The sequence below is a fragment of the Hemitrygon akajei genome, chromosome 13 (assembly GCF_048418815.1).
Source record: "Hemitrygon akajei chromosome 13, sHemAka1.3, whole genome shotgun sequence".
In the NCBI taxonomy this organism is placed as follows: Eukaryota; Metazoa; Chordata; class Chondrichthyes; order Myliobatiformes; family Dasyatidae; genus Hemitrygon; species Hemitrygon akajei.
The window spans coordinates 33,706,248-33,728,869 of NC_133136.1; the positions used below are offsets into that span (position 1 = coordinate 33,706,248).

Consider the following 22,622-nt stretch of genomic DNA (forward strand, 5'->3'; position numbering starts at 1 on the left):
CTTGCTAGTCAAAGGTTCCAGTAGCTGTTTGCAGAAAAGTTTTAGCAGTAACAACAGTTGGAATGAGTTTCAAACCTACATTTATCATCCTGACTCCACACATTGATCGACAAAAATTACATAAGCTTTAGTGGGGCAGTATAAATAAAGATTTGGAATATAATTTTGATATTTTCAGAAGTATTACTCTATTCATAAATGTTGCATACATACAATACAATGCCTTCATTTATTGTTATCTTCAATACAGACCTTATCATTCTCTTTATACCAGATCAGTATGACATCAACTTTCAGCCCCTGACAGTCTTTGAGCAGAGTCTGAGGGTGTTTCGTTCAACATGGGTTACATCCCATATGTCGATGTCTGGAAATGGGGTCAGTGCTCAAACTATGTTCTTTTCTCAACATTTATTGCTGCAGCTGTACCAAGCTTTGGTGCATCCTTCATTGCATAGATTTGAACCTTGGAATGAGTTGGTCTGCAACATTGGATTGTGGATAGTTCCTCTCACTGGAAGGCCAGAAGGTCAAAGAATATTTTCATCATATTGCTATCTCCAAACAGCTGCTGGTGTTTGTCTTGGTATCTGTCTCTGGGAAGAGCCCAGAGAACTGTTTAGGATGAAGCTTGATGAAGGCAATTGCATCTGTTTCCACATCATTGTGGAAAACACTTTCCAGAAGACGGATGGCAGTGTCACGCTCAGAGAAGCTAATCAAGGACAGTGTTGTGTGGCTTTCTAATATTTCTTTTATTTTCTAGGGAGTGTTAACATTGGAGAAAAGTTTTAAGGGGTTTATTCTCTTAAGCATTATTATTAATTCAATTATTCAGTTTTGTGGATAGAAATGCAGTTACATAAGAACATAAGAACATAAGAGATAGGAGCAGGAGTAGGCCAATCGGCCCCTCAAGCCTGCTCCGCCATTCAACAAGATCATGGCTGATCCAATCTTAACTCTAGTTTTCACCGAATCCCACAAGGCAACAGTGCCAACCAACAGGGCACCATGCCGCCCATTTTATTTTATTATTCATCCCGCCCAAACCCATGTGATCACCCAGGGAAAAAAAACCGAGTTGCCAATTGAGGAGAAAAAATCTGGAAAATTCCTCTCCGACCCATCCAGGCTATCGAAAACTGGTCCAGGAGATCACATGGCTGATCTAAACCTAGCCTCATGTCCACTTACCTGCTCGCTCACCGTATCCCCTAATGCCATTTTTATCCAGGAAAATGTCTATCTCCGTTTTGAATTTATTGAGTGTAGTAGATTCCACAGCTCTCTGGGGCAGTAAATTCCACAGCCCTACTACGCTCTGAGTGAAGAAATTTCTCCGCATCTCAGTCCTGGAACGGCATCCCCTTATTTTAAGATTATGCCCCCTAGTCCTAGTTTCACCCATCATTGGGAACAGTTCTAGGTTACATGTCAAAATATTCTTCTCCTCTTTACCTAAAAGGATAAGCTTTATCCAGTGAAGATAGATGTAGCTTGAATTAGAAAATTATACAGAATTAATGGACAAGGGCTTTTAACCCCAACTAGCCTTTATTCCCCATGATAATAATATTCAGTTTTTCTTTCACGATGCCAGAATTCTCCATTTCATTTTTCAGCATTTAAGCATCCTTGAAATGTTGCTGCTACAGTAATTCAGAGAAACACAACATCCAATTAGTGCACAGAAAGGCTACACAGCCTATAACAAGATGAAGGACAGAATGAGGGTGGGCTTCCTCTGGTTGCTTCAGTCTTCCCTCATATCACAGAGGGTGTTCTGGTTGATAGGTTCACTGGCTATTGTCAATTATTCCTAATAGGTTGCAGATAGGAGAGATGGGTGTGCAGATGGGCATATGGGGAGAGAAAAGATTACTGGGAAATAAATAGGAGAATGGGATTAATGGGATTACATTGAAAACCAGAATAAATTTAGTGAGTTAAATAGTCAACTTCTGTCATAAGAGAGTATAAGATCAACAGGGAATATGATATTCTACACTAGGGATAACTATTGAGGTATGAAAATTTGCATTTCCTCATATCAGATTCATTTTAGTGTATATGCAATTAATTTCAATTAACTCAACTCAGTTTTCCCAAATAGGAAAGATTGTCTTTTGTTCAGCACCAAACATCTTTCATATAAACTCTTGCAAACCAGAAATCCATATGGAATATAGAACATAGAACTCTATAGCACCCATTGAGGCAAACAGAATTGATCACAATATTCTAAGTGTTGTCTAACATTTGTTACCATGGCATCCTAGTGGTTAGCGCGATGCAATTACAGCTCGGGGCATCGGGGTTCAGAGTTCATTTCTAGTGACCTTTGTGAGAAGTTTTTATATCCTTCCCATGGGTTTTGCAATATTTGTTATGTCAGTGTGGATTTCACGATTGCTATTTTAGAGAAATCTCAGCTCACTAACCTCAATACATGAAGACAGAAAATCAACCCAGTTCGCTGAACTGTTCCCACAAACTCTGGACTTATTTTCAAGGATTCCTCATCAATATCTTCTGGATATTTATTGCTTATTTATTTATTATTATTACCTCTTTTGTTTCCTCTCTTTCTTTTTGTATTTGCACAGTTAGTTGTTTTTTTTCACATTGATTGTTATCCGTCCTGTTGGTCGTGGCCTTTCATTGATCCTGTTGTGTTTCTTGTATTTACTGTAATTGCAGGGTTTTATACGGTGATAGATATGTACTTTGAACTTTGAACTTCTGGTGTTGCAGAAGTTTTGGACTCTTTGCTCAATTATATCAGAGTAGAGAATGTGAGCCAGGTAACATTCTGCTCTACTTCTGAAACATGCCATCTGCTGTTCTCCACCTGCTGCATTTTATGAGATTTCCGGAGATTTAAATTCAATTGGGACAAATTAAACACACTTCTGCTCATTGCTTCCTGCTTGAAGTTTTATTCTGTATTACTTCTCAGTAGAGTCATTCAATTATATGAGTACTTAGCATCCTACAATCACTACAGATTGCAATCCCATTCCTCTTTTGCAGGAAGTTTATTCTGGTGCCAACATCCTCTTCTCTCTTGGGCAGATAGAATAATAAGCAGTAATCCATGCGTTTAATTTTGTTTCAATTGTTCATTGCCTTAAAATTACATTTCAGAGAGACAGAATTTAGTTCAGTACAAGATTGGAAAAGGCTTTGTCTGTCATCAGACTAATACAAAAAAAGAATAATTCGGCAGGAGGGAAGAGGGGAGGGAAGGGCTGGGAAGGGGAAAGGAGACGGGGTGGTAGGGTTTCCTTTTCTGTTTGCTTGTTTACTATGCATACATTCATTTGATTTTCATTATGTTGTTATAAGAAAGAAAAGAAAAAAGAAGCATTGTACTTTAGGACATTGCCTGTTGTGGTTAAGCTGATGTTGCTTCACAATAAAAACATTTGAAACAAAAGAGCAATTTGACCTTTTCTCTGAAATATAGTGATTCCCTTTCCTTAGGATGAATGTCTTGCTCTGGAGAAGCAGGACGATTTCTTTCATTGCAGACTTCGAGACCTTTGTTTCCATTCCACTGTTTCACTGTTGCTTGGCATGACAAATCAAAGGAATTTTAACGACACTTAGATTTTTACTTGTACTTGTGTTACAACTTTACGCAATATCCATTTGGAGTTCAGAGTTCATTTGTAGTGACCTTTGTAAGAAGTTTTATGTTCATCTGTATTTCCCATCCTTTTGTTCCAAGCATTTCTGTCTTGGATTTTCACGTCCTGGGTACATTGTTTTTAGTAAAACAGATAGATACCAGTATAGTTCAGGGCAAGACCTCCATGATACAATTTACAGCTTGGCTGAAATGGGCAACTAGTCACCTTCACTCCAGGGACTCTATCTACTCTTCCTGCTGCTTCAGTTGAGCAGCCAACAATATCAAAGACTCTACCCACCCTGACACTCATTCTTCTCCTCGCTCCCATTGGGAGAAGATACAAAAGCCTGAAAACACATACCGCCAGACTCAAGGGCAGTTTCTGTCCTGCTGTTATACAACTATTGAACGGTTCTCTAGTACGATAAGATTGACACTTTACTTCACAATCCACCTCAACGTGACCTTGCAGTTTATTGTCTATCCGGACTGGAGCACCTTATTTTGCATTCTGCGATTGTTTTACCTTGTATCATCTGAAAACACTGGAGATTGAATTGATCTGTGTGAACAGTATGCAAGATAAGATGTTGAATGTACCTCAGTGCATGTGATAATAATAAGCCAAACCCTTGATTCAGGAAAAAGGGAGTGGATTAAACATAAAGAATAATTAGTTAAGTTAGAGTAGATCAGCTCCAGCTGTCATGTTCAAATAGCTGGTGGCTCAGTGCTGAAAGGGTAAAGGAAAGGAAGGTTGACGTGATGTCAGCCATGAAGTTTTATTTACTGTACTTCATTTATGTAGAGATCCAGAATGGTAACAGGCCCTTCCAGCCTAATGAGCCCATGCCACCCAATTACATCCATATGACCAATTGACCTACTAATGTGTATGTCATTGGAACGTGGAAGAAAACCAGAGCACCTGGATGAAACCCAGATGGACATGGGGAGAACATAGAAAATTGGTTCTTGTGCTGATTTCTGTGTGTCTTTCCGCGTTGCCACTGGTGACCGCTGCCATATTAATGAGTACTTACAATATATGGAACTTGATTCCATACACACCGTTTTCTTTTTGTTCGATGCCGAGGCTCCAGTAAGAAGGTAGGGAATGGGTATGGATCTTCCATGCTTGCCGCATATCATCTTGCTTGCCAATAACATGCAGGTTGGCAGGATAAACCAGGAAAAGTGGTCAAAAATGAGAGCGGGGCATAACCTGGATGTCAGAGCAGCCTTTAAAGACGTGAGAGCAAGCAAAAAGAAGTTGTAACAAAGTTTTACTCTTTAGATGATGAACAGCCTGTGGAAGGGAAAGCTCAATAGTACTGAAGGGAAAAGTCCTTGAGGTTCTGTGCAGGACATATGAGAGAAGTGGACAGGAGTCACAATTAATGAGGATGTTTGCATTTCTTCAATTCTGTAGCCTGGGAGATAAGAGTCACATTTACTACCTCTTTTTATAAAGTTGATTTGGCATTTACTGTTTCTCACATTTAAGATCATCCTTAAACATTAAGACAACTATTGAAATTACTACAATATTAATAAATCAAAATAAGATTAAAATAAATACACCCCATATTAACAACATACAAAAATTACATTTTCTGTTTAGTCAAGCACAGCTATTTCTCCATTCTGGGATCAATGTGAGGGAATCTCTCTGAAAGGGCCTACCTGGCGTGTGATTTTCATGTGGATCCCACTCATTAAGTGATGATTGAATTTCACTGAGGAATCTAACATCAGTGTGCATTTGGAACAATAATAGATATTTTCAGAAGGCATTTGATAAGGTCCCACATAGGAGATTAGTGGGTAAAATCAAAGCTCAGGGCATCGGGGGGAAGACATTGACATGGATAGAAAACTGGTTGGCAGATAGAAAGCAAAGGGTAGCGGTGAATGGGTGTTTCTCGGAATGGCAGGTGGTGACTAGTGGGGTGCCATAGGGCTCGGTATTGGGACCACAGCTGTTTACGATTTACGTCAACGATTTAGATGAAGGCATTGCAAATAACATCAGCAAATTTGCTGATGATACTAAGCTGGGTGGCAGTATGACATGTGATAAGGATGTTAGGAGAATTCAGGGTGACTAGGATAGGTTGGGTGAGTGGGCAGATACTTGGCAGATGACGTTTAATGTGAATAAGTGTGAGGTTATCCACTTTGGGAGTAAGAACAGGAAGGCAGATTATTATCTGAATGGTGTAGAGTTAGGTAAGGGAGAAATACAAAGAGATCTAGGAGTCCTTGTTCATCAGTCACCGAAGGTGAATGAGCAAGTGCAGCAGGCAGTGAAGAAGGCTAATGGAATGTTGGCCTTTATTACAAAGGGAATTGAGTACAAGACAAGGAAATCCTTTTTGCATTTGTACAGAGCCCTGGTGAGACCACACCTGAAGTATTGTGTACAGTTTTGGTCTCCAGGGTTAAGGAAGGACATCCTGGCTGTAGAGGAAGTGCAGCGTAGATTCACGAGGTTAATTCCTGGGATGTCTGGACTGTCTTACGCAGAGAGGTTAGAGAGATTGGGCTTGTACATGCTGGAATTAAGGAGATTGAGAGGGGATCTGATTGAAACATATAAGATTATTGAGGGATTGGACAAGATAGAGACAGGAAATATGTTCCAGATGCTGGGAGAGTCCAGTACCAGAGGACATAGTTTGAGAATAAAGGGTAGGTCATTTAGGACAGAGTTAAGGAAAAACTTCTTCTCCCAGAGAGTTGTGGGGGTCTGGAATGCACTGTCTCGGAAGGTAGTGGAGGCCAATTCTCTGGATGCTTTCAAGAAGGAGCTAGATAGGTATCTTATGGATAGGGGAATCAAGGGATATGGAGACAAGGCAGGAACCGGGTATTGATAGTAGATGATCAGCCATGATCTCAAAATGGCGGTGCAGGTTCGAAGGGCCGAATGGTCTACTTCTGCACCTATTGTCTATTGTCTATTGTCTATAAATTTAGATTGAAGCTCATGGCATCCCCATTTTCTTGGAAATCCTAAATATGCATCAGGTGATGTTGGGCATCACATGAACAGTTGTTAAAGTTCAAAGTGTATTTATTATCAATGTACATATATGTCACTATATACAACCCTGAGATTCATTTTCCTGCAGGCAGTCACAGTACGTACAGGAAACACAACTGAATCAGTGAAAGACCCACACCCAACAGGACAGACAACAACCAACGTGCAAAAAGGAAAAATAAATCTGTAAAAATACAAAAAGATAGAAAAGAAAAAAAAAAGAAATACTAACAGCAAACAAATAAGCAATAAATATTGAGAACTTAAGATGAAGAGATGTTGAAAGTGAGCCCATAGGTTGTAGGAGCAGTTCAGTGTTGGGGCAAGTGAAGTCGGATGAAGTTATCCTCACTGGTCCAAGAGCCTGATGATTTAGGGATAATAACTGTTCTGAACCTGGTGGTCCAGGTTCAGAGGCTCCTGCACCTTCTTCCTGGTGGCAGCAGTGAGAAGAGAGCATGACCAGGGTGGTGGGGGACATTGATGATGTTTGCTGCTTTCCTGTGATCCCATTCTGTATAGGTGTGCTCAATGATGGGGAGGGCTTTACCATATTCACTACATTTTGTAGGCTTTTATGTACAAGTGTGGTGAACTACATATACCTGTCTGGACACGCCCCCCCCCCCCCCCCGCTGACTGCTCCTGTGGCTCCTCCCACAGACCCCTGTATAAAGACGATTCGAGACACTGCTCCTCCCTCAGTCTCCAGGATGTTGTGTGATGGTCTCTTGCTGCTGACAGTGCTTTCTTCCAGCTAATAAAAGCCTATCTCTCGCCTCACATCTCCAAGAGTTATTGATGGTGCATCAACAAGAACATTGGTGTTTCCATACCAGGCCATGACACAACCAGTTAATATACTTTTTACTACACATCTACAGAAGTTTGTCAAAGGTTTAGAAGACATACTGAATCTTCACAAACTTCTAAGAAAGTAGAGGTACTGCTGTGCTTTCTTCATAATGGTACTTATGAGCTGGATGTGAGACAGATCCTCTAAAATGATAAAACTGAAAAATTTTAAGTTGCTGAATTTCTCCACCTCTGATCCCCCAGTGAAGACTGGCTCATAGACTTCCAGTTTCTTCCTCATGAAGTCAATAATCAGCTCCTTGGTCTTGCTGACATTGAGTGAGAGGACTTTGTTGTGGCACCACAGCCAGATTTTCAGTCTCCCTCCCATATGCTGATTCATCTCCACTTTTGATTTGGCCAATGGCAGTGGTGTCATTGGCAAACTTCAATATGGTATTGGAGCTGTGCTTAGCCTCACAGTTATAACTATAAAACAAGTAGAGCAGAGGGCTAAGCACACAACCTTGTGGTGCACTTGTGCTAAGGGTGATTATGCAGGAAATGTTTTTGCCAATCCGAATTGACTGGGGTTTGCAAGTGAAGAAATCAAGGACCCAGTTGCCCAAGGAGGTATTGAGGTCTAAGACTTGAGGCTTATTAAAGAGTTTTGAGGGGATGATTGTATTGAATGCCTACTGTAGTGAATGAAAAGTATCCTGATATATGCATCTTCATAGTCGGGATGTTCCAGGGTTGGGTGAAGAGCCAATAAAATAGCATCTGCTGTTGACCTACTATGACGGTAGGCAAACTGGAGATCCAATTTGCTCTTATTCTGGCAGGAGTTGATACGTTTCATCAGCAACCTCTCAAAGCATTTCATCATAGTGGATGTTTGTGCTACTGGATGACATTCATTGAGACAGGTTACCACGTTTTGTTTAGGCACCAGTATAACTGAAACTTGCTTGAAGCAGGTGGGTACCCCAAACTGCCAAAGTAAGAGGATAAAGTTATCCGTAAACACTCCAACCAATTGATCAGTGCAGATCGCTAGTACTCGGCCAGGTTCCTCATCCGGACTGGATACTTTTCGTGGGTTCTCTATATGAAAAATAGCTCAGCTAAAAGTTCACTTCAGTGTGGATGTTTATGGTATATTTTTATTTGCTGATGGCTGAATTTCAACATTCCAGCCTTTGCTTGCTGTCGAAGCAGTTAGTTTACTAGTTTTCACAAATATTGGCTGTCTGCACCGCCAGTAGCTTCTCCTTTGAACTTTGCGTTGTCTCATCAACGTAACAAAAATAAATTCAGCATCTTTGGGTTATTATCCTTGAAGAGTTTTTCTTCACTTGTCCAATACCCTAACTAAAGCATTTTATCAAGAAGACCCAAGGCTTCGTTCCTATCATTTTTTTTCATGTCAGAGTTATCAATAAGCCTCTGGTATTGAGATATCTCTGAATGGCATGCAGCTCATTTACCTATGCATGAGATTATTGGCATGGGGAGATTCTGAATAAATCTGGCAGCATTTGACACCTGTTACTGTGGCCCACAGATTCTTTATGTCAATCAAAATTGCAAGGTATTTTGATTATATTTATGAAAATATATTTACATATTGCTTGTGGTTAGCTTGCCTCAACCTCCTTAACCTTAAATGTGAAGGAATTTAGCAACATTGTAAAATGAGAAGTATCTAGTTTTCCGTGAGCTAATGAAATACTAAATATGTATATAATTTACTATATAACAACACTTCAAAAAAATATGAAAACTTGAAGATAGGGGTATAATGGGTATAAAATGATAAAATCTTTCACTGGAATTTCTCTCTCCATTATTTTGGAGAGGCACTAACTCAATTGTTGCTGATAAATGCTCATTCTATTGACTTTTCTAAAGAAAAGTAGGATATTTCTCTTTCCTTGCCTTATCATGTTATTCCAAAAGAATACAATAATCAGGACCTTTGAAGTTTTTTGCTTTAAAAGATGCACATTTTATGGAGTGCAAGTGAGATCTTGTAATAACTTCTGGGTGAAGTGATTTGCAGTTCTCCAATATTGCACTTTATCTACAGGCAGGTATCAAATTCGTAAGTCAAATGACACTGAAATTTGTTATTGGGAGTCTAGTCCACTGTTATTCTTGCGTCAAGGTCTTTCATAACATTTTCCATCTGCACACAGCAGAAAATGTTTTTTTTCTAGGTCATGTTTCAACAAACAGGGAGAAGTACAGTGGTGTCAGTGGTTTAATTTATTGACACAAGCTCCTTTCTCAGCAGATCATGCTGAACACAACACCTGCTAATTATTTATCATGCTGGTCTCAGATGCCAGTGGAGGAATGCACCTGAAGCTAAGGATGAAAGCAACCAATTGTAAATTGACTGCAGAATGCTGCTGTGTGCATGAAACACGGAAAAATAATACAGAGGCACCCTACGTAATTCGGAAGGCTAATTAAATGCTGGCCTTTGTTGCAAAAAAGGATTCGGATATAAAAGTAGGGAAGAATTGCTATAATTGTAGGGGATGCTGGTGAGAGCACTCCTAGGGTACTACATACAGATTTCTATATATCAGTTTAGAGGAGGTTGACTCAATGAATTGATGAGATGAATTGATTATCTCATGAGGAACTGAGGATTAGGCTGGGTTTCTTTTTCTTGTGGGAAATCAGAAGAATGAGAGAACAACATATTAATTCTAAGGAGCTTGGCGGGATAGATTTTGAATAGAGAATGATCTTGAAGCAAACCAGAACAGGGGTGGGGGGCATAGTTTCAGAATGAGGCATTGACAAATTAAGATGGCAATAAAGAAGATTTCCCCCTCTCAGGAGGTTGGTCATTTGTGTGTGTTTTTTTTAATCAAAAGAGCTCTGGGTTATTGTATTCAAAGTAGGTTTTTTAAGCCTTTTGGAGAGTCAGGTGTGAAGGACAGCAGACAGGAATGGAGAGCTGAGACCAAGATTTCATTGGCCATTATCTTATTCAATGGCAAAGCAGGGATAAGAGGCCACATGTCTACTTCTGCTTTTATTGATTGTTATTCCATTCTTATTAATTCAAAATTTTGTTTCCAATAGATAGATAGACACTTTATTGATCCCAAAGGAAATTGAAGTGTCACAGTAGGACACAGATATGCAAATAATACAAATATTAGAAGTAAGAAAGAATTAAAAAAAATTAACCTCAAACAGTCTAACGGGGGGGGGGGGGGTCATCACTTTTCTAGCTATAGGTTGACTTATTACAGAGCCTAATGGCCGAGGGTAAGAATGACCTCACATAGCGCTCTTTGGAGTACAGCAGTTGTATACACTTTTACTAAATAATAAATAGCATCAAATTTCTGATGATATTTACTATTGGTCTTTGAGGCATTAAGTAGTAAATATGAGAAGAGATTATTGCTATTGACTCTCATGTTCATTAATCTTAGTTCCAATATTTTATTCACTGTATGATGAACTTTGATGATCAGCTTCCAATACATTTCAACCACACCAGAATTCTGGCTCTTGAAGGATTGAGAAAAGTTGCCTTTCCTTATCACCAATAACTTGTTCTTTCCAACCATGTAGACATAGTGGCCAAGAAAGGATACCAGTGTCTCTACTTCCTCCAAAATCTAAGGAAATTTGACATGTCTATGTTGACTCTCACCATCACATCTTGGTATGGTATCTGCTCTACCCAGTCTCTTTTCTATATGTATTCACTATATGAACTCACTTTTGCAAAAGACAATTGATGTTTTGTCAATGCTAATTTAAATATTGGCCCAAAGAATTTTGTAAATATAAGGGACTAATTGACATGGGGGAAAGAAATTCATTTGGGGTTAAATCAAAGATCAGTGATAATCTCACTGAATGATGGAACAAATTTGTTGGATCATTAACCTGATCCTACCTATTTCCAAAATGATTTCTAAGTCACCAAAAAACAAAACTCTTAAGAATAAAATTTACGAGCCAAAATTCTCAAACTATCATTTGTAGTAATATGGTTGTCAGTCTTATTAAATTCATACACGAAATGTACCATCATCTGCTTGAAATTTTCAAAAATATTTGGGTTAGTTGTATGCTTGATCAGAAATGACAGCAAGCATGTAATTTATCCGAACAGCAGAATAGAGTTGAGAAACATATTGACTTTGCTCAGAAATGCATACTAAATATTGGAAAAATAGCAGCTGCAAGAAGATGAGGTTTGCCCACCCCATTGTCAATGTTAATAGAATATGCAAATGATAGAAGTAATATGCCTGAGCAGTTTTAATTTTATCACAAGGGGCTCGTCTGAGAATCAAAAATTTAACACGAATAGTAGAAATTACGCCTTTGCCCAAGGGGTTCATTTGAAGAAACAAGTCTACAACATTTTTATCAGGTTGTTCAGGAAAATGTGGTATTAAAGGGCTAATAAAATGTCTAATTTGGAGGTATCTAAAAAAAATGAGTATTTTTGGGAGCTTGGGAGCATGACTTGGGTTTTTCTTTGTCCGACAAGGTTTGGGATTCAATTCTTAAATCCGTCAAATCAATGTGCTCGTCATTGTCTCCTGCAGTTTAAAGTCGCCCACAGGGCTCATATGTCCAAAACCAAATTGGCGAAGTTCTATCCTGATATTAGTCCCTGGTGTGACAAATGCAAAGGAGGTGAGGCCTCCCTTTTCCATTTGTATTGGGCCTGTCCTACTCTGGAAAAATTTTGGAAAGATGTTTTTTTAACTTTATCTTCTATATTAAATTGTCATTTGGAACCTGATCCTTTGATCGCTCTTTTTGGTATTCTTCGAGACCCTGACAAGCATTTGACCCCGGCTAAACAACGAACATTGTCTTTTGCTGCTCTTCTAGCTAGACGAGCAGTACTTCTTAAATGGAGAGATGTAGTTCCCCCTACCCATGCTCAATGGCTTAGGGATATTATGTCTTGTTTAGATCTCGAAAAGATTCAGTACTCTCTTTCTAATTCGGACATGAAGTTCCATAGGGTGTGGGGATCTTTTCTCGAATATTTTCATAACTCTCACCTAGATTGACAGGTGTTTGTTCTTTTTTCCGTTGATAATCGGACCCTACATTTCCAGCTTCTTTTTGACTTCTGTTTTTTTCTGATCAGGTAGCAGGCTGCCACCCCCCCCCCCCACTTTTTTTATTACAATATGTAGTTCTGGGGTAATAAAAGTGTATCTCATATAATGGTTGGCTTGAAGTTGGATAGGTGATGGATTGGGTGCTTTTCTTTCTTTTTCTCTTTTTTTTTCCTTTTTTACTATGGGAGACTTGCTCATTTGTTAAGACATGTATTATTGTTATTTTTGTTTATATGGCAATGATCCTTCTATATATAGTATTGATTTTCTTTTCTTCGTTGTAGTTTGTAGAAAATTATAAATAAAATATTTTTAAAAAGAAAAAAAGAAATAAGATACCTGGAAGTAGCTGTTCCCAAAATTTATCTTTTTACACCTGTGGGAAAGGGGCATCAAAAAGCTGCATGAATGTCAAATGAGAAAATGAAAAGTTTAAAAATAAATTATCTTCTGAAAATGTATACTGCATTTTTGGTAAAGTGATATTATACAGCAAGATAAGTTAAGTAATGCAGAGGAAAAAGGAGCATAGGGAGCATAAAACAATAATGGTACTGCAGCAGGTATGTAAAGGAAGGAGGCTGGAGTGGGAGACAACCTGGGAAACAGGGCTGCACCTATGGTTTTGAGCAAATTCAAGCAATCTGCACATATCTAGGCACCACTGTATATAGACTTGAATATAGCATCAGAGATTTACTTTAGAACAAGAGATCAAGATAAAGATTGTTTAATGCCACTTCCAGTAAAGGAGAACAAAATAAATGTTACTCCACATCTGATACAGCAGAAAATAAAACACAATAAGTAAAAGAATACAATAATAAATAACACAATAAATATAAATGCATAAGTTAGCTTATATACTACATAGATTGGCTGTGTTCATAAAGTGATGCAAGCACAGACTGATGTTTGTACATAAGTTGACTCTGACAGGAAATGATAAAATAGCTGTGGTTTGAGGGTGTGGTGGAGTGGGTTAATAAGTGTTGAAGGTGGAAATGCTTAGGGAAAGCAACTGTTTTTGAGTCTGGTGGTCTTGGCGTGGTTACTACCTAGCCTTCTCCTTGATGGGTGTGGGACAAACAGTCGATGAGCTGTGTTGGTGAATCCTTCATGATATTGCTGGCCCTTTTGGCTCCTTTTTGTATATATGTCCTTGATAGTGGGTAGGCTGGTACAAATGCCGTGTTGGGCAGTTTTGACTACCTGTTATAGACAGGCAGGTGTAAAACCTATTCAGATCTCAAAATATTGCGTGCAGCGTTAAGACAGACAGACAGACATACTTTATTGATCCCAAGGGAAATTGGGTTTTGTTACAGCCGCACCACCAGGAATAGTGAAGAAATATAGCAATATAAAAACCATAAATAATTAAATAATAACAAGTTAATCATGCCAAGTAGAAAGATAAGTCCAGGACCAGCCTATTGGCTCAGGGTGCCTGACACTCCGAGGGAGGAGTTGTAAAGTTTGATGGCCACAGGTAGGAATGGCTTCCTATGACACTCAGTGTTGCATCTCGGTGGAATGAGTCTCTGGCTGAATGTACTCCTGTGCCTAACCAGTACATTATGGAGTGGTTGGGAGTCATTGTCCAAGATGGCATGCAACTTGAACAGCATCCTCTTTTCAGACACCACCGTCAGAGAGTCCAGTTCCACCCCCACAACATCACTGGCCTTACGAATGAGTTTGTTGATTCTGTTGGTGTCTGCTACCCTCAGCCTGCTGCCCCAGCACACAACAGCAAACATGATAGCACTGGCCACCACAGCCTCGTAGAACATCCTCAGCATCGTCCGGCAGATGTTAAAATACCTCAGTCTCCTCAGGAAATAGAGACGGCTCTGACCCTTCTTGTAGACAGCCTCAGTGTTCTTTGACCAGTCCAGTTTATTGTCCATTTGTATCCCCAGGTATTTGTAATCCTCCACCATATCCACACTGACCCCTTGGATGGAAACAGGGGTCACCGGTGCCTTAATCCTCCTTAGGTCCACCACCAGCTCCTTAGTCATTTTCACATTAAGCTGCAGATGATTCTGCTCACACCATGTGACAAAGTTTCCCACCATAGCCCTGTACTCAGCCTCATCTCCCTTGCTGATGCATCCAACTATGGCAGAGTCATCAGAAAACTTCTGAAGATGTCAAGACTCTGTGTTGTAGTTGAAGTCCAAGGTGTAGATGGTGAAGAGAAAGGGAGACAGGACAGTCCCCTGTGGAGCCCCAGTGCTGTTGACCACTCTGTCTGACACACAGTGTTGCAAGTGCACGTACTGTGGTCTGCCAGTCAGGTAATCAATAATCCATGACACCGGGGAAGCATCCACCTGCATCACTGTCAGCTTCTCACCCAGCAGAGCAGGGCGGATGGTGTTGAACGCACTGGAGAAGTAAAAAAACATGACCCTCACAGTACTCGCTGGCTTGTCCAGGTGGGCGTAGACATGGTTCAGCAGGTAGACGATGGCATCCTCAACTCCTAGTCGGGGCTGGTAGGCGAACTGGAGGGGGTCTAAGTGTGGCCTAAACATAGGCTGGAGCTGCTCTAGAACAAGTCTCTCCAGGGTCTTCATGATGTGGGAGGTCAATGCCACCGGTCTGTAGTTATTGGAGCCACTAGGGTGCGGCGTCTTCGGTACAGGGATGAGGCAGGATGTCTTCCACAGCACAGAAACCCTCTGGAGACTCAGGCTCAGGTTGAAGACATGGTGAAGTACTCCACATAGCTGGGGGGCACAGGCTTTGAGCAGCCTGGGGCTGACACCATCCGGGCCTGCAGCCTTGCTTGGGTGGAGACATTTCAGCTGTCTTCTCACCTGTTCAACTGTGAAGCCCACCGTGGTGGTTTCAGGTGTGGGAGGGGTGTAGTCATGAGAGCAGGGTGGGGGGCTGTGAGGAGGGGTAGGAGGGGAGAGTGGAGTATGTGTTGGTTGGGGGCCGACAACAGATGAATCATGTGGGGGATGAGCAGGGGCCACAGTGTCAAATCTGTTGAAGAACAGATTAAGTTCATTGGCCCTGTCCACACTGCCTTCAGCTCCTCTGTTGCTGGCTTGCCGGAACCCAGTGACGGTCCTCATCCCACTCCAGACCTCTCTCATGTTGTTCTGCTGGAGTTTCCACTCAGACTTCCTCCTATACCTGTCTTTATAGCTCCATATTAAAGGAAGAAAATTGGTGCAGTTTGTTAGGATGTTCTCTCGTTTCAGGGAAAAAGGCTCAAAATTGAAAGCTCACTAAGAAAACATGGACGAGGAAAGGGTTATACCTGATACAAAAGTCAAACATTTCTACAAATGAAGATTGTATCTTGTGCAAAGAAGCAGAATAGTATTTACAGGTATGCAATGTTCCTGCATCATGGCTGATGATGGTTCTTGCATCGAGGCTCAGTACACTAAAGTGTGAAAGCAAGCTTACTGGAAAGTGGGTTTCAAATTCTGTATTGTGGGTTTAGGAGCCACAGGAATGGTATTGTGACCTGAAACAGAAAGTGGAGACACAAAAGAGACTGCAGGCGCTGGTAATCTGGACAACAGACACAAAACGCTGCGGGAATTCAGCAGGTCAGTTAGCATCTATGGAGTGAAATGAACTGTCGATGAGACCCTTTATTGGCACTGGAAAGAAAGTGAGCAGAAGGCAGAATAAAAGTGGAGGTGGAGGAGCAAGAGCTGGTGAGTGATAGGTGAGTCCAGGTGAGAGGGGGATGGCAGGAGAATGTGTGATGGGGAAAAGGGGAATGATGTGAGAAATTGGGAGAGATAAGTGGAAGAGGCAGAAGGCTAAAGAAGGAATCTGATCAGAGGGGACAGCAGCCATGGAATAAAGGGCAGGAGGTAAGTAACCAGAAAAGGGTGGAAGTGAAGGTGGAGCGTAGTAGATGGGAAGGAGAAGCAGTAACAGGGTCACGAGGATAAAGGAAATGGAAAGAGAGGGAAAATGGGTTGGGGGAAAGAAAACAAAGGGGAGTGGCTACTGGAAGAGAAATCGATGTTGATGCTGTCAGGCTGAAGACTACCCAGGAGAATATGAGATCTTTCTTCTCCAATCTGCAACCAGCTGTAATGTGAAAGTAGAGGAGGCCTTGGTCAGGATTGTCAGTGTGTGAGTGGACTCTATATGGGTTTTGGCATCCCACCCAAAGTCCATGACAGCTTGCCAATTACCTGAGTGCTGGAAAGAGGTTTCTGGTCTGTCTCATGTTCTTCAACTGGCAGTCAGCTGGCAGTCACCCTTTTCTGTCCAGTTTGCAATGAATTCCGATAAAAATCAGCAGGTGAAGATTAACCGAATTAAAAACAGAACGTTTTAGAGAAGCTTGGCGGGATGGGTGGCATCAGTGAAGAAAGAAACAGAATTAACTTCTCAGGTCTGTAATCTTCATCTTTTGAAGGGATATAGTTCTCTAATGTTAACTCTATTTCACTCTTCATAGATGCTGCATGTATTGTTGATTATCTCCTCACTTTTTTGACTCTATTTCAATTTGCTTTTAAAATAAGACAGGTTGCCCTACTCACCCATTTGACTTCCCATCTAAGAATATGAACTGACAAAAATATAACATAGAAGTGTCTACAATTATGAATGAAAGGACAAAGATGAAACAAGGAAGCAAACCTTTTCTGCTAATTACAATCCAAGAATGATTTAAGATAGAAGACAGGAGCACATGATTTACTTAGAAAGATAAACAACATAAAATTATTTCCCCAATTCACGATTGAAGCACATCCTCCCCAATTAATCATAATTTAAATTAAATAATTGATTAAAGAGTGAAGAATGAGATAGAATTTTGAACAAGATGGTTACTGTGAACTGAGCAATTCACATACAGAGTAATGTCTACATGCATTGTCAAAATAGCTCAAAATTTGTTCAAAAATCATTTCATTTTTATATTTTTGAATGATAAGAGAGATCAGGAGACTTTTTTTCCTGGTCAACGAAGTTACTTTAAAAAGTGAGAACACTGGAAACAGTATGAAGTTTCCATTCAAATTAGACTTGGTCCAATTACTAGTTCAATAGCTATTATTTTCCAGTTTCATTTAGTTCCAGCCAACCAATATCACACCAAATAGATCAGCTTTGGCCATCTGAACTTTAGTGTTTTATCCTCAGCCTTCTTCAATAACACAAGTCTTTTCTAATTCTGCACCAATCAAGAATAATTTCTACATAATTAGTTTTTTCTAGAATCATTCCAACAAGATCCATGCAATGAAACTTACTTGCTGAATAAATTGATGTTCCTTTAGTGAATTCTGAACAATCGCAAGGGGACTTGTAAACTTCTACCCTGGAGTAATTGTCATCGAAAGATAAATGTTAGAAAATATATGGGTATTTAAACACAAATTATAAGATATTGAATGACTGACTTTCTAATCTTTGCGAATCCTGTTCTCTCTGTGTTGCATGGTACAAGCATTAGAAGCAGGATCAGCAGTAGGAATAGTGGTCAGCGTCAGACCCCTGAAGCTTGTTCAGCTGTTCTGGACACTCATTCCTCTTTCCCAGACTGATTCATAGTCTTAGAGTTACACAGCACAGAATCAGGCTCTTTGGCCCATCACATCCATGTTGACTAATCCCATTTTGCTGCCTTGGGTCAGTACCTTGCCTATCCAAGTGCCTGTCAAAATGCCTCTCAAAAACAATGATTATACCTGGTTCCACAACCTCCTTTGGCCAGATATCAACCATTCTCTGTCAAACAAAAACCCTTCAAATGCCCTATAAACTCATTTCTCTCAGCTTAACCCGATGCCCTTTACGAGGGCAGGTAGTGGATACAGAAGAGAGGAAACTGTGTGGACGAGGTTAAGGCTGGGGCACTGTGCACTAAACATTGAAAATCCAGACAGGATTGTGTGAGGAATGTCAGGAAGAGGAGTCAGTAGAACATGTAATTCTGACTTGCAGGAAATATGGGATACATATGAGATTATGAGAATTAATCTAAGGGAATTGGGGATGCAGGAATTCACATTAAAAGGGTTATTGGGCATGGGTGAGAGGGCACAGGTCAGGGTACTTTTAGCTTTCTTAAGGGATACAGGGGTTTTTTATAGGATATGATGGATAAGCAGGAATAGGGTACTAGGATGGCCAAAGAAGGAAGGATAAGGTGTAGATTAGGGTGTGTGTGTGTGTGTATGTGAATGGGTGAAGGGATTTAGAATGTAAGTCTATCATCTGATCCACACTCTGGAGCAGAAGGTGGCAGTAATGCACCGTTAAACAAGAAGAAGAAGAAGAAGAAGAAGAACCCTTTGCCCTTATTGATAGTTTGACCATTTACTTACCTCACCTATATCCTTCATAATTTTATATACCCCTTTCAGCTCTTCCCTTAGCCTCCTTTGCATCAGGGAAAACAAGCCCAGCCTATCCACTCTCTACCCATAGCTAAAGTTCTAAAATCCAGACAACATCCTGTTGAATCTTCTCTGCACTTTGTCCGGTATGATTACATCCTTCCTATAGTTTGGCACCTGAATTGCAGACGAAGTGGGGCCTGACGAGTGTTTAGTAAAATTGTCACTTAACATCCTAACATTTATATTCTGTGCCCCAAACTGTGAAGGAAAGCATGCCATTTGCTTTCTTCATTTAACACTTTCATGGAACAATGATCTGGAAACCCCAGGGTGTCTCGTTCACTCACGTTCCTCAGTGCCCTACCATTTACCATACACACAATTCTTGGCAAAAATTTATAACTTCCCATTGAATTTGAAGCCAATGAAAAACAATACTACTTATTCAAAATGTGCCAGGGGCTATCTTCTATCTACTTCATTAGATTCACTGAATTGATTGGCTTCCATTTGATATCTCATCTAATAGGCAACATCTTTGAATAAGCATTACTCCAGTTTGTGCAAGGCTAAATTATCTGCTCATCTTCCTTGAGGAAAGCTTGAGCAGAAATTGTCTTACTTAAAGCCAAGAATATTTCTCTTAAATCAAGCTGACAATAAAAACACAAGTTCCATGGTGGAGAGCATGTCAGTGATAATAATGCTAATATTAGTTAAGCTGAAAATCAACCATTATATTTTTGAAAGTAATAGAGGTTCAAAGATTAATTTATTTATCAAAGCATACAACTCTGAAATTCTTACTCTCCAGATAGCCATGAAACCAAGAAAGAAAAGAACAGTAGCACGATCATCAACCTCCAAATCTCTCCCTCCTGCACAAAAACAGAACAGCAAATTGACTCCCAAATCCTTGACCCTTGCACACAAAAAAAACAAGAAAGACCAGGTGAAAAACACAGAATGTAAGAAACTATAAGACTGAAAAAAGTCCTTAGTCCAAGTCCATATCCAAACTGCAAAAAACCTGGGTATCATCCTCTAGGCACAACGGCAACGAGTGATCCCACTATCAATATAAAGGAAGTTTCCCCCTGCAGCCTTCTTGCAACGAGGTTTGCACATGCAGTCTCTGCTGCCTGGAATCCTCTACAGAGTGCTGAAACACCCTGCTGATCTCCAAACTGCAAACCAAAGAGTCCCAAAGTTCCAGAATCACTTTCAGAATCAGAATCAGCTTTATTATCACTGGCATGTGACGTGAAATTTGTTAACTCAGCAGCAGCAGTTCAATGTAATACATAATCTAGCAGTGAGAAAAAAATAATAAATAAAATAAAACATAATAATAATAAATAAAGAAGTAAATCAATTACGTATATTGAATAGATTTTAAAAAACGTGCAAAAAGAGAAATACTGTATATTTTTTTAAAAAGTGATGTAGTGTCCATTCAGGAATCAGATGGGAAGAAGCTGTTCCTGAATTGCTGAGTGTGTGCCTTCAGGCTTCTACCTGATGGCAACAGTGAGAAAAGGGCATGCCCTGGGTGCTGGAAGTCCTTAATAATGGACGCTGCCTTTCTGAGACACCGCTCCCTAAAGATGTCCTGGGTACTTTGTAGGCTAGTACCCAAGATGGAGCCGACAGAATTTATATCCCTCTGCAGCTTCTTTCGGTCCTGTGCAGTAGCCCCCTCCCCCATACCAGACAGTGATGCAGCCTGTCAGAATGCTTTCCATGGTACAACTATGGAAGTTTTTGAGTGTATTTGTTGACATGCCAAATCTCTTCTTATCAGTGGGCTAAGCACACACCCCTGAGGTGTGCCAGTGTTGATTGTCAGCGAGAAGGATATGTTATCACCAAGCTGCACAGATTGTGGTTTTCAGATTAGGAAGTCGAGGATCCAATTGCAGAGGGCGGTACAGAGGCCCAGGTTCTGCAACTTCTCAATCAGGATTGTTGGAATGATGGTATTAAATGCTGAGCTATAGTCAATGAACAGCATCCTGACGTAGGTGTTTTTGTTGTCTAGGTGGACTAAAGCCGTGTGGAGAGTGTTGGGGTTAATTCGGGACTGCCATTACAGGTCAGGAGTGGCTCACGTAACACACATAATGTTAGGAGGCTGGGATGCGAGGGAGGGGGGAGCGAAACTGGGGACCCCGCTACATCGAAACTACTAGTGTCACGCGATTCAGTAAACAAAAGAAACAGGTAACTCGTGAGCATATGGCTGCGGGCCAATAAGATGGACACAAGTGCCCGATATTACCTAATATGTAGCGGGGTTGTGCTGGGGGGAAAAGGGGTATAAATAAGAGCAGATTGTAAGGGGAAAACAGAACGCCTTCTCCAGCGACTCCGTGGATTCGCTGTGCCAGTTACGAATTCTGCAATAAAGCCACGTTTTGTAATATTCCGGTGTTAGTTGTCTCTCTTCCTAAACGAACACAGGGCAGAATTTCAAGCCCAACATTTGGTGACCCCGACGTGGGGAGGGAGAGACAACACAGGCTGGCGGGTCCGACAGCAGACAACTTGCGGCCGCAAGCTCGACTAAGGTCAGGAAGTGCCTGTTATATCTAAGACTTCCACTAGATAGTCAAATCACTGAGTTAGATCTTGTCTGCTGACGGACCCTCACCAACCCCAAATTACCCTGGGAGAGATCATTCCCGGTGCAGAATCGTGACTGGTAAGTACTAACTCTTATCTGTTTTTAGGAAGATCCTCCGCCCGTGGAAAAGTCTTCTGAGTGAGGGTACCCGCCGCCCACGATGGGCATAAAAGTCTCAGGAGTGAGGAGGAGAAGAGAAAAGTGTTGCGGACACCGTAGTACACAGGGATAATGACGGCGCCTACCTTAGACTGGTTGTTAAGAGGAGAAATCTCCCACGCGAAGGTCAGGTTTTGAAAGGCGACCGTCCCACATTTGATCCTCTCTGTGTACTAGGGAGCCATGGAGCACTTCCAATTTCGAGTTACCAAAACTCAGACATTTGTGTGTTGAGTAACAGAGTATATGAGAGTTTTTAGAAATATGGTAAAATTGATAACTGTGCGAGTTCAATAATGTGCGAGTTCAATAATCTAACAGTGAGCAGCCGCAGGGGTCGGACACCATCAAGGTAGGAGTGGAAGTGTTCCTCCGAGGCCCAGGGAAGCTCACCTGGAACGGAAAACGGTGGCATGGTCCATACCCTGTCGCCGAGGTCTCCAACAGGGCATTAAAAGGTAAGAAGGGAGGGGGACAATAACTGGCATCATTTTCTACTGGCTAAATAAGATCTCTGGCAAGTGGGGAGCGTTTCTGGGACAGTCGGCTCTAGGACTGTCTATTTAAATTGCTATCTTTATCACGTGTGGTTGTTGTTGCATACCCTGTATTAGGACCCTAGTCATCCGGACTATAGATCGAGCCTTGACTGAAAAGAATGGACCTCCACCGGCGTACCAGGCACCCTTGTTCCCGGTGGAAGGGGAGGACACGGCCCTCCCGGAAAGCGGACGCGCTATGTGAGGACACGGACTGAAATGGACCATGGCAAGGGGGGGATTGTGAATTTGTTATTGATTAAGTTTTCTGAAATGTTGCATGCTACTTGTAAAAATTGCGGATGTTTAGGGAACCCCTACCCATATTTTGTGACCCT

General features: G+C 40.9%; 1 long non-coding RNA gene across 1 annotated transcript; it reads left to right on the forward strand.

Annotated features, from left to right (window-relative positions):
• The first annotated feature begins 21,031 nt into the window (after window positions 1-21,031).
• LOC140737757 (uncharacterized) lies at window positions 21,032-22,203 on the forward strand. The gene is made up of 2 exons (XR_012101247.1): window positions 21,032-21,664; window positions 22,067-22,203. It is a non-coding gene; the product is annotated as an uncharacterized lncRNA (long non-coding RNA).
• The last annotated feature ends 419 nt before the right edge of the window (window positions 22,204-22,622 follow it).